The 11,804-nt window shown below is 39.6% G+C and overlaps 1 long non-coding RNA gene across 1 annotated transcript; it reads right to left on the bottom strand.

Moving 5' to 3' along the window:
- Window positions 1-7,940: 7,940 nt before the first annotated feature.
- LOC119746189 lies at window positions 7,941-9,348 on the bottom strand. Its single transcript, XR_005273704.1, has 2 exons — window positions 9,125-9,348; window positions 7,941-8,630 (listed from the first exon to the last, which is right to left on the bottom strand). It is a non-coding gene; the product is annotated as an uncharacterized LOC119746189 (long non-coding RNA).
- Window positions 9,349-11,804: the final 2,456 nt, after the last annotated feature.

The raw sequence follows: 11,804 nt of genomic DNA, 5'->3' as shown, positions 1-11,804 counted from the left end.
AAATGCATCTCTCCTTGTAGGATCTATATTCTTAAGGACGATGGCTACTCTGGGGTTCTGGGCTACCCCATTATTGGCCAGTGTCTCCTCTGCACTACCTGTATCCACCAGTCGTGCCCACTCTATCACGCAGCCATCCTGTACGAGGTAATAAGCTACGGCGAGCAGTTGAACTGAATCACCCACGACGACCGGATTATCTTGGTGGGGTCGATATCGGTGAAGGGAACCTAATGAGCACACTCCATTGACGACAGGGATCCCACCGAACCATCCAACACAGCACAGAACGTACACCAACACACAAGACATTCTAGCCATGGTTAATATCTTGAAATTGCAAGGCTGTGGCAGCGAGAGTGCCTACGTGTTTGGCTACACGACACCGATACTAAAATGAAACCAGATTTCCCACGAACCTGACGCAATAGGCTGCATTTTTTTCATTTCATTTCAGCTAGTACCGTCTGCCACAAAGCCCAGATTTCCTCATTCCGCATAAAGACCCCGTCTTTACAAAGTGACCAGTTGACCATACAATACACTCTAAGGTCTTTTGAAAAGTTTTTTTGAAAACTAACTGTCGTGACTAATATAAGGCAAAGGTGAATAATCCAGGGGAAACCCCCTCATACCTCTGCAGTGAAGAGGCTAATCGAGAAGAAAAGGCAAATAGATGTACAGACAAAAAAAAACAGCAAAGACGCTCCTGTATCACGTTTAATAGCAGCAGGCGCGGTTCTAGAACCAATATTTTTTGGGGAGCTAGCAGGGTGGATCCAGAATTTTTTTTAGGGAGGCGCGCTGAAATGTAGACCGGTTACTTTTTCCAGACTCTTAGGCCTCCGAAAATCAATAGGGAGGGGGGGGGGGGGGGGGGGGGGGGAGGGGGGGGGGGGGGCTCATGCCATATTTTCAATGGGGAGCGCAAATAAAATCCTAAAGTCATTCACACTATATTTTAATACAGTGTGAATGATTAAAACTACAAACAACGATTAAAACAAATGATTAAAACAAATGATTAAAACTACAAATGCATCCTTGTCACGACTATTTCTTTAGGGGGAGACCTTTCGCATGTACATCACAATCCTTCTTTTTGCTAATGCAATTTTTTTTTTCAGAATTTATTTTTTTTGGGGGGGGGGGGGCTAAAGCCCCCCCCCCCAGCCCCCCCGTAGAACCGCGCCTGAATAGCAGTGCAAACCACTAGGACGACGTTAACTCGTTATAGACCCACAATATGAAATGTTGAATATTTCTGACATAAACAATGCCGCCACCTAGAGTAAACAAGTGTCCAACCCTTCCCACCTCTCTGTTGTTCGAAGATGTAAAGTCAAGAAAGAGGATTTTCCCATCACTTTTTCCCAGTCGCAGGGCAGGGGGTTGGCTCCTCATACCTCTGCAGTGCAGAGGACTAATTGTGGAAAAAGGCAAATTACAGCCAAAAAGAATAGCAAAGACACTCCTGTATCACGTTTAATGTAAAGTATAGCAGTGCAAACCACTTGGACGACGTTAAGCCGTTATAGACCCACAATATTAAATGTTGAATATTTCTGCCATAAACAATGCCGCCACCCAGAGTAAACAAGTGTCCAACCCCTTCCCACCTCTCTGTTTTTCGAAGATGTAAAGTCAGGAAAGAGGATTTTCCCATCACCTTTTCCCCAGTCGTCAACACAAAATGCGTCATTTGACCGGTCCAAGGGTTGTGATTTCCCGCACCAGTGTATAGGCCTACGGCATTCAGGCTTGGAATCCGTGTATCCATCAACCGCCCACACTGGTTTCCCTGTTGTACGATGCATTCACAGGCTTTATGTAACAATCCTTTCAAATGATATCATGGAGTTGAACAACAGTTGATGACCTTGGACTAACTTTGTTGCGTGCAATAAATATTATATATATATATATATTACAATAACAATATAGTTGCACGTTGACAGTGTCGTCTTAATCTTGCTGGCCACTGCGTCCGCCACCCTGAGCTTGCTGCCCACCCAACCATACTGTGGGAGCCCACCCAGGGCACTGCCTTAAGAGGGAGAAGAAGTCTGACCTTTGTGGACCAGCTCAAGAGGGACACTGATCTCACATCTGCAGAGGAGCTGCGCACCTGCCGGGTAGATCGAGACAGCTGGAGGAAGAGGACTCAGGGACTGGCTCGTGATGTCGTCACAACCCAGGCGACCCCGACATGATGATGATGATGATAGTAACCAAAATCACGAGTTAGCATTTCCAAAATGGGATATTCGATGTTTGCCCAACGCCCGCATATAATAACAAACAACAACCGTTATTGAGGAATATTCTGTAAATTATGTCAGTTTCATCTTTCGTTAGTCAATGCACAATTAATATTTGGGGAAATTACAACAAAGAGAAAAACTTGGATGGTGTGCATCATAGGGATTTCCTGTGAATGTGTAACCGGCATTCGCGTTTGGGAATTGGTGCACAAAACGCCCAGACAAGGATTTTGTTAATCCCGAAACTCAATATATTCATTGGTAAATTCTTACAATCAATCCATTCAATTTCTTACAATCAATCCATTCAATTAACGTCAGTGCTCAGTTCTCAACTTGTTTGCGTGCATTATGATCTATTTTGATTTTTTTTTAAAAAACAAATGACATTTAAAAAGAGTAATATATACTGAGTGCCGATTGCCTTTATTCTTTCATAGTGCGCCAAAAATGTACTTGCTATTTTAACGTTAAGTAACACAATATACGTGTATTTACAAACAGTCGGAAAAGTAGTAGTCTTACTAAAACATGCAACAAACTGCATTGTTCATATATGAGGTAAATCTCACATCAATCGCAATAATTAGAAGTACATTAGTTGGAAAGAGCAATCAACAAAATGATACGCAAGTAAGTTCACACTTTCCACCGTTTTTGTTTGTACCAAAAAGATCAACTCTAATAATTTATAGGAAAATTCCGCTGTACTGGTTAATCAAACTTCTTCCTCGTGTCGGTATTAAAAGCGACTGCAACAGTACTCACAAAGCTTTGTTAGTTGGATAAAACCACAATTTTGCTGGTCCCAGAGGGCCACACTATATATAAAACGATGTCTAGGTTTTAAACATGTTTACATGCACTTTATGTTTAACCCGTTAACCATGGTAAAGGACCTGTGCTCTTCTCCGGTTGCCAAATTTCCTAGGGGGGGGGGGGGGGGCTAGGATTTTTCATGGGGGCGTCGCCCTCAATCTTTGTTCATAATTTCACAAATTAAAAAAAGACACATCTGCAGGTAACTATATACACAATTTTAAAAGTCTATCCAAATGTTTATGCAGAAAGCAAACACACGACAAACCAACTTATTGAACTAAACATCCCATTATCACTCTGTTCATCGTTTTGACAAAAACATGTCAATCCAGATATAAAGAAAATGGAACCATGACCAAGCCAATTGAGCCCCGCTTGCCTTCTGGATATCAACTGGTAGACATTATGTACATGATGTATGTTTTCCGCCTAATCCTCGGCGGTATGTGCATTTTGGGCAAAGAGTTGATCCATTTCTTATAGTCACGTGGAGGGAGTCAGGCGTTTGAATATATCAGACATTGTACATACACTTACTTTCACGCACGTTTTCTATTAGTAATACTACAAAGCAATATCATTGTGAAAGGAGCAAAGTCAAATATCATCAAATTGTTCAAATTCCGAGTACTTTCTCTTGATTTACATTAAAGGGTAACAAAAAAAGCGTCATATATGTTATTCTGATATCGAGGATATTTAATTCTATTTACATCAATTGAAAGTAATGCTTGCATAATCATTATACAATGATAACTCATGTTTCGAGTCTTGGTTGTGATAGCCTTTGATGTTCAGCATGGACGTGTTTATTATATTTTTATCTAACAAACTATTTTAAACTCCATTTATTTTTGCCTTAAAAAGGCTTTAAACAATTATTCGATTAAAGATATAACTTGTCTATGACTACTGTTGGTATCAAAACAGGTGGCCTATACGCACAACTTTGAAAGAAACAGAAATCGCTGCCAATTTCCGAAGAATGAAACTGAAGACAACTAGAATGGAAAAAAAATAACATTGAAATACTTCGAAAAAAGAATAATTTTAATCGAAACTCGATTAAGGACTCCAACTTTTCGTTTGATCAAATTTCTATTTAAATCATTTCCCCTTAATATCAGTGGGATGGAGTTAATTTTCACACGCACGGGGTGAATGTTTTCTCTCTGGGAAAAAAGGAAAAAATTTGGTAATGGTTGTCTAGATATATTTTGCATGACACATTTACTTGATTTCAACCAATTCGTGCTCTGTGCTGGATCTCACCTCATGGAGAGTCTTCTCATCACCCTTGCTTCTCTTCACTGCGTCTTGGTAGCAGACGTGCTGCGACTTAAGATCCATGTAGACTCTGTTCTTGTTGTTTCCTGGCTGTAAGTCCATGTAGGGGTCAGTCTTAGGCACGTGGACTTCCTTGTCCTTCTTAGAGAGGTTAATAAGACGTTTCCGTCTCAGTAAAGCGATGTTGATGATGACAGAGACAATGAACAAGATGAGAAAGGTTGCAGAGATGGCGATCCATGGAGTGTTTGAAGCTTGCTGACGGGGCATTGCTGGGACTGAAGATTTCAATGGATCGGGTGTGGTTGCAGAGGAAGGTATCCGTAGCGGACAGAGAGGACAAAGATGACAGAAGGACTGATCAGTCCGCCGGTGAGATTGAGGAAGCCAGTCAGCTAGTGGATTGGTTGTTGCGGCTGGTAACACAGTGATCGGTCCGATGGTGCAGAAACTTTCTTTATCCAGGAAAGCTTTGGATGTAATCCGACATCTGACAGTATTACCATTATCGTTTGCGCCTACAGTCACTTCAGTAGATTGTTTCTGATCATCGTTGGTGCTCGAGTTTGCCCAATTGTAGAAAACACCGCAAGTTAAGGTCGACAGATGGACTTTAGGGATTCCTATCTCTGTGGTGCAGCTCATTGTTAGAGTGTCACCTTCACGTACAATAAACGGTCCATCTGGCACGCAAATAGGATACATCGGAGTTGGGAAGTAAAGCACCGACAAATCGTAAGAGTCAGTCACTGTAGATGAAGAATCGCTCATTGCCCGACAAATGTACCTGCCCGTGTTCTGCCTGGTAACGTTATACATGTATAGACGAACATTCCTGTATATGTCGGAATACACTCTCTCTGAGGCTCTATATCCATCGGTAAGACTCGTTCCATTTCTCGATAAAATTTCCTCAGAATTCGAGACAAGCCTTACCAATTCAATGACTGCACCGGGCAGCATGTAATAGGCATTGCAAGTAAGTTGCACGTCATCCCCACAAAGGGATGATCATCCCTCTCACAATGATCGTACGATGCTGAATCTTTACTGATAGACACCCATCGCCGACCGTTGACGATGTGTCGACTGATGTGCAACCACAGCACCAGTAAACACAGTAACCAATAACCTCGATTCATGCTGGCCAAGTAATCGTTGAGCTGATAATTTGCAGAATTTCTAAATAACTCAACTACAAATGGAACATCACTGTAGGGAAGATGTATGTATTACTCCCTATTATAGACCTTTCTTTTGCTTGCAACCATTGGCGCCATTTTATACGGGCTGCCAGAAGCACATAAATTGAGGCTATGGTTGGCAACATATTTTTCCAAAAAAAGTCCCCATAACGCCCTTTATACAAAATAAAAGGCCATGTTTAGAAATAATGTTGTAGCTTTGTTGACATTTATGACAATGTTGTATTACCAACAATCAAATAATATTTTGGTTATTGGTAATAAATCTTCTTCATTTTTGCAGTGTTGGACCTTCCATAGTTTTCAACCCGTGGTTGGCAAAAATGCAGTTTGCCAACCAAGCGTAGAAAGGTCAATAATACGTAAAGCTTCCGGGTTCAATGATACGGAGCCCCTAAAGGGACAGGCATGATAACGTTTTTTTTTATTTCGTTCCCTCGAAATATTATTTCGTTCCCTCAAAATATTATTTCATTCCCTCGAAATACATATCGTTCCCTCGAAATAATATTTCGTTCTCTCGAAATATTATTTCGTTCCCTCGAAATATTTTATTTCGTTCCCCTCGAAATAGTATTTCGTTCCCTCGAAATAATTATTTCGATCCCTCGAAGTAATCGCACGGAAGCTCAAAGTGACCATCCACATTTCAGGCGCGTATCGAAATGTTTGTTTGTCCGTTGTGAATGTCTTGCTTTGCCATTTAAAATGAACTAATATAATGAGCGTCACAAAGGATTCCCAAAATTACCAAATGATGAATACTGATTTTGTAATTGAACATCAATGGATTGAAAACCGTTTTGCATCGGACAAACAGACGTTTCACTATTTAGTGGAGCGGCATAGGGACAGAATTGTGCATACGGGAAATGGGTCATTTGGGAGACATTCCTATAGACTTGTGCCCAAAATGTTTCAAACTTCAATGTGCCCTAACCCAATATTTCCTTGTTTTTTTCCCACGAATTTCGGTATGTTCACTAATTAGACCACGAGCAAGAAATATAATCTAATTGCGACGCTAAAATTTTGCCTCTAAAGGGGGGCTGTGACATTAAGGAGACATGTCTCCCTAATGACCGATGTCTCGCATCGTGTGAAGAAATTACGATAAAATATTAATAATGATAATAATAATGAATTATAGCGCTTTACATGAAATCTCAAAACGCTTTACAAAATACCAAAACCACATAAAAAGTAAACCAGTTAATTAAAAAAAGTGGAATAGGTTTTGAAAAATAACATTATTGAAAAAATGTACACTTTAATTTGTAAAACAAATTCAATTTGGCGCTTATTTTGAGAACGAGGTATATCCTGCGTTTATTTTCGCAATAAATAGCATTCAAATAAATTAATGTGCATACAGTTTCATTTAAAAAATTACAAATACGTGATTAGACTTTCTAGGCCAACAGCTGAAACTCAAAAACCGGCTGTAAAACGAGTTTCGTTCCAGCAACACTGGGTCTACTTTTTTAATGCACATATGTGGGGTTCAGTACATCACAAACACCATGTCAAAAGTTCTCCAGTAAATCTGCTGCAGTTTTTTTTTTACACTTCATCAAAGTTTGCCAATGTTATGTACATGTATGTATGCTAAAAACCCACATTTTTCGGTTTGAGGCCGTGGGTTGGCAGTTCCGATTTCAAAACTACAGCACTATAGCGTGTCACATCCTACACTCTAGAAACTGCTGGGTCAGACTGACGTGCTATCTGAATCCAAATCTGCTTAGTCCTTTTCTGGGTCAACAATTTACCCCTTTTGGAGTCATAAATGACCCCTTTGGAGTAAAAAAAGACATTTTTCTCAGTCATTTTGACCGAAATGTGTATTTTTTTGACCCAGAAAAGGACTGAGCAAATTTTGATTCAAATTCTGGGTCAATCTGACCAAGGAGATTTTTAGAATTAAAGAATATGTTTTATGTATATTGGCAATTGGGTAACACAGCACATGACCCTTTGTTTTCGCATCTCGTAGACATTACCACAGTCCGTCTCCCAAAAATATTTCACTGTAATCTAACTCGTTATTTGGCAGCATACAACAATGCAATTATTTTGAACGTTTATAATGCAGTGGTGGAACCAGCTCATCATTAATGAAAGTGAGGGGGTGCCCAAAATGGAGGTGTCTTTAGAGTAAATGAATACCTGTACATGTAACCAGCAGGAGAAACAAGAAAGCAGACAAGACATGCCCCTTCAAACAAAGCAAACTAACATGTCAAAAAAAGAGTGCTATGCCCCAAACCCTCTGGATCTGCTGTGGTGAACCAGGAACCTTCTACTTGTAAGAAACACCACCTTTTTTTGTAATGAAACAGGCTTTAAATACAATTATAAATCAAAGGACCATCAGAAGTCAGTCTGGTTTAATAATTTCAGAAATCAACCATTGTACATGTATTTGCTATCTGATCAAAACAGCCCTGGCCATCTTGGTTTAGAGAAAAGCCTTAAGATCAGTCTTTTGTTAAAGAAAATTTCAGCTATTTATTTATTGATACATTGATTAGCACCGAAAAATGTTTACATGTATATCAATAAAATGAAAACAAAACATTACCTCATGCTATTTTGTATGCTTACACATTAAAGAGAGTGATTTGGATCGTCATATGTGGCTAGTCTCACTGTTAATATTCACAGAATTTGCTTTTCTACTGGTACTAACTTTTAATAAATGAAAAAAATTAAAATAAATAAAACCAACACTAATGAACAGAAGGATACATGTAGTTTTGAAATCTAGAAGTTACTCATTATTTTCATTCAAATTTCAAATGCTAACTAGTCGTGCTGATACAACTTCAAATAAATGTTATCACTTCATCAAACTTCTCATCAACAACAGGATGGAGCGTATGTCTTGCTTTCTAAGCCAAAGTTTCAGTTTTGAATCCTCCTCTGAAGTCCCCAGAGATTCAACCACACCTCCAGCAGATAAAGTAGCAGTGTAGATGATGTCGCATAATATTCAAGGAAAGACAGCTGTGGATATTCTCTTCTAAGCCGATTTGTCAACTTATCAGTTCTGTAAAAAAAAAAATAGTAACATATAGACAGGTTAGTATCTGATGATGAAAAACAAGGATTACTATGGACGTGCTCCAGAAGAAAACAACTTGTTCAATCTAGAGTTAAATTACCAGAAAGATCATGTGCCCGATCGTTTTGCCTTCCACTGTAAATATGTAAACATTGGTAGCTATTGAGAATAAACCTTTTCAGCTTCCAAAGCAGTGGCGTAGCCAGGGGGGGGGGGGGGCAACTGCCCCCCCATGAAACCTTGTCGCCCCCCCAGTCGCCCCCCCCCCACTGAGATTTTGAGTTTCTAAAAAACTTATCATTGATCTACATGACGCTCCCCCATGAAATGTTCCAGCCCCCCAGCAACCCCCCCCCCCCCAACTGAAAAATTCCTGGCTTCTTGATATTCCAAAGCAATATCAAGAAGCTTTCATTTTGAATATTCTATTAAAGTTTATTTTTGTTAGCACTCTGAATATAAAAATCAAAACATCTTACCGGTATAAAGATCCAAGGACAGTTCCTTCGGCTTCTAAATCATTTTCATGATTCCAACAGTTCAGCAAGCTGGGAAATTCTCATGAAACTTAGTTGTTGATTGGGGTTGAACAGTCAGTCGCAGAACATCTCCCTTTTCCTGACGTTCATCCTTTATATATATAGAATGAAATAGTAAATTCTATAAAAAGCTACTTTGCTATTTTATACAAACGGAAAGACTACCCTCATACATCCTCCAAAAAAGTATCCTCCTTCAACAATGGAGAAAGAGACTGCACAACATTTCATTATGGGATTTTGTGCAGTACCCGTTGTACTTTGGCAGCTTAATGTTAGACATTTATTTTCAGTGCCAGAGGTACTCGGTTTGAATCATGGAATTAAAATAAGATCTACTTGTCATTGAATACATTTTCCTTCATTGACTCTAGAGAATTTCCTTAAAAACAAAGTAAAGTCCAAGAACCATTCGGTAGACAAGTGACATACCCCACAGTTGACTGCCGTAGAGAAAAAAGGTGTTTTTTTATTACCAGGTATCTATTATCATTTTAAATGGTATCGTTTGCAAGAAAATGAAATTTTCTTACGCATTTTCAGTTGACGCCATCCAAATCAATGGGGTTCTGTGCATTCACGGTGCATCGTGGTGACCACCGGCTTTGCTTTCGCGTTGCGTTTTCATCGTTTTTATCGTTGTGTCACCCCCCGGTTTCCCTCAAAGAAATTAAAACCTTACCCTTAATTCAAGGCATCCCACTATGTCGTTGGCGAGTCCAATTTAACCCAAACATGGATTTTTTGTTCTCTTTTGGGGCACAATACACAATTGCCTTCATTATAATGACATGTAGGCCTACCTCCAACAGAAGTTCTGCTTGTTGTAGCAGCTTGTCCTTGAATTGAAGTTTTCATCGAAATCGAAATCCTGGTTGAGTTTGTGTGCAGCATGACACAGTTCATGTGGATAGGCAATTAAAAGAAACTTGAACTTTGCCCGGAGCTTTTTAGGTGAAGAAATCTGGGTCTCAGCTGAAGTGTCTGGTTTGCGTTTTCTTGCAGCATTGAGACGTTTACTATTTATAAAAACCGCCACGGGTGAGGCCGGCCGGCCGGACTGCCTTGTTTACATGCGCCGGTAGTGTACTGTCATGACTGTACATAGCAGATCCACTGCCCACACATCGTGGGTATATTCGGCGATGCCACTGTGAAATTCAGCCACTCTTTGGCACAGGAAATGAACTTACTATCACCGGACATCAGATCCTTCGTATTTCTCCCCTCAAACGTGACAGATTACGTGTGCAAACACTTTTTTGCACCGGTCGATGTTTACGTTGACGCACCGTCGGCAATGGACGCCGCCATGTTTGTTAAGTGTCATGACCTGCGACCTCATATCTGGTGTCTAATTTGACAGTTCACATCACGTGGTACGATGCGTCATACGCGACGGATTTTTTCAACGGAGGCGCGGTACGTTTTTGAACGTCCACAATGGACAAATCGCTTTTTTCCGAGTCAAATTATCAAAAAGCTGCAGGACGAAATGTGGAGAACTTCTGTAATATCATTCTTTGGTAATATCATTCTTTGGTAGTTTAAAAAATCTAGACCCGCGATTGCTTGAGCGATCGAAACGAACGAATTTTAGTTCAGTCGGAAAGGGGGTATATCGTGCACCCTCGGAAATCAATTTCTAATTGTCTCTAGGTCAGAAAAAAATGCGTAAAAAACGATTTGCTATGTTAAAAAACTCGAAAAATGTCCAACGTATTGTTTTTATGCAAATTAGTGCCGCCATTACCGAAAAATCTATTTTTAACTATATCTCAGCCAATATTGCAGATAACTAGCTGAACGAACTAGGTGTCTAAACCCATGTTTTCAAGGTCAGAGATCATAATAAAACTATTCTGGAAATGACCACATGTGTCTGTGGCATAGGAATATGCAAATTAGTGCCGCTAATACCGGACAATCATGTTTTTGGCATATCTCAGCCAATATATCACATAACTACACCAGTAAGGTGTCTAAACCCATGTTTTGAGGGTCAAGTATCATTAGAAGACCATGCATTCACGAAGTAATTATGTGTGTCCTTGGCAGGTAAATATGTAAATTATAAAGTGTCGGTTTATCAGATATTTGATTTTTAGCCAATATCTCGGCCAATATTGCACATAACTACACAAGTAAGGTGTCTAAACCCATGTTTTGAGGGTCAGGTATCATTAGAATACCATTCACGAAGTAACTTTGTGTGTCCTTGGCAGGTAAATGTAAATTCTAAAGTGCCGATTTATCAGAAATTTGATTTTTAGCCAATATCTCAGCCAATATTGCAGCTAATGTTGACAGAAAGGTTTTTGATAAGCTTTAATGATCAAAGTTGATTTTAAGCCATCATATTCAAAATAAACTGTAATATTGGCTGAAATTGAATATGATATTGGCTGAAAATCAAATTTTTGATAAACCGGCAGTTTAGAGTTTACATATTTTCATGCCAAAGACACACATAGTTACTTTGTGAATGGTCTTCTAATGATACCTGACCCTCAAAACATGGGTTTAGACACCTTACTTGTGTAGTTAAGTGCAATATTGGCCGAGATATTGGCTTAAACTCAAACATCTGATAAACCGACACTTTATAGTTTACATATTT

Source organism: Patiria miniata, unplaced genomic scaffold (assembly GCF_015706575.1).
Source record: "Patiria miniata isolate m_02_andy unplaced genomic scaffold, ASM1570657v1 HiC_scaffold_7, whole genome shotgun sequence".
Lineage (NCBI taxonomy): Eukaryota > Metazoa > Echinodermata > Asteroidea > Valvatida > Asterinidae > Patiria > Patiria miniata.
Note: the sequence above shows the minus strand (reverse complement) of the source record. Positions and strands in the feature narration are given on the sequence as shown.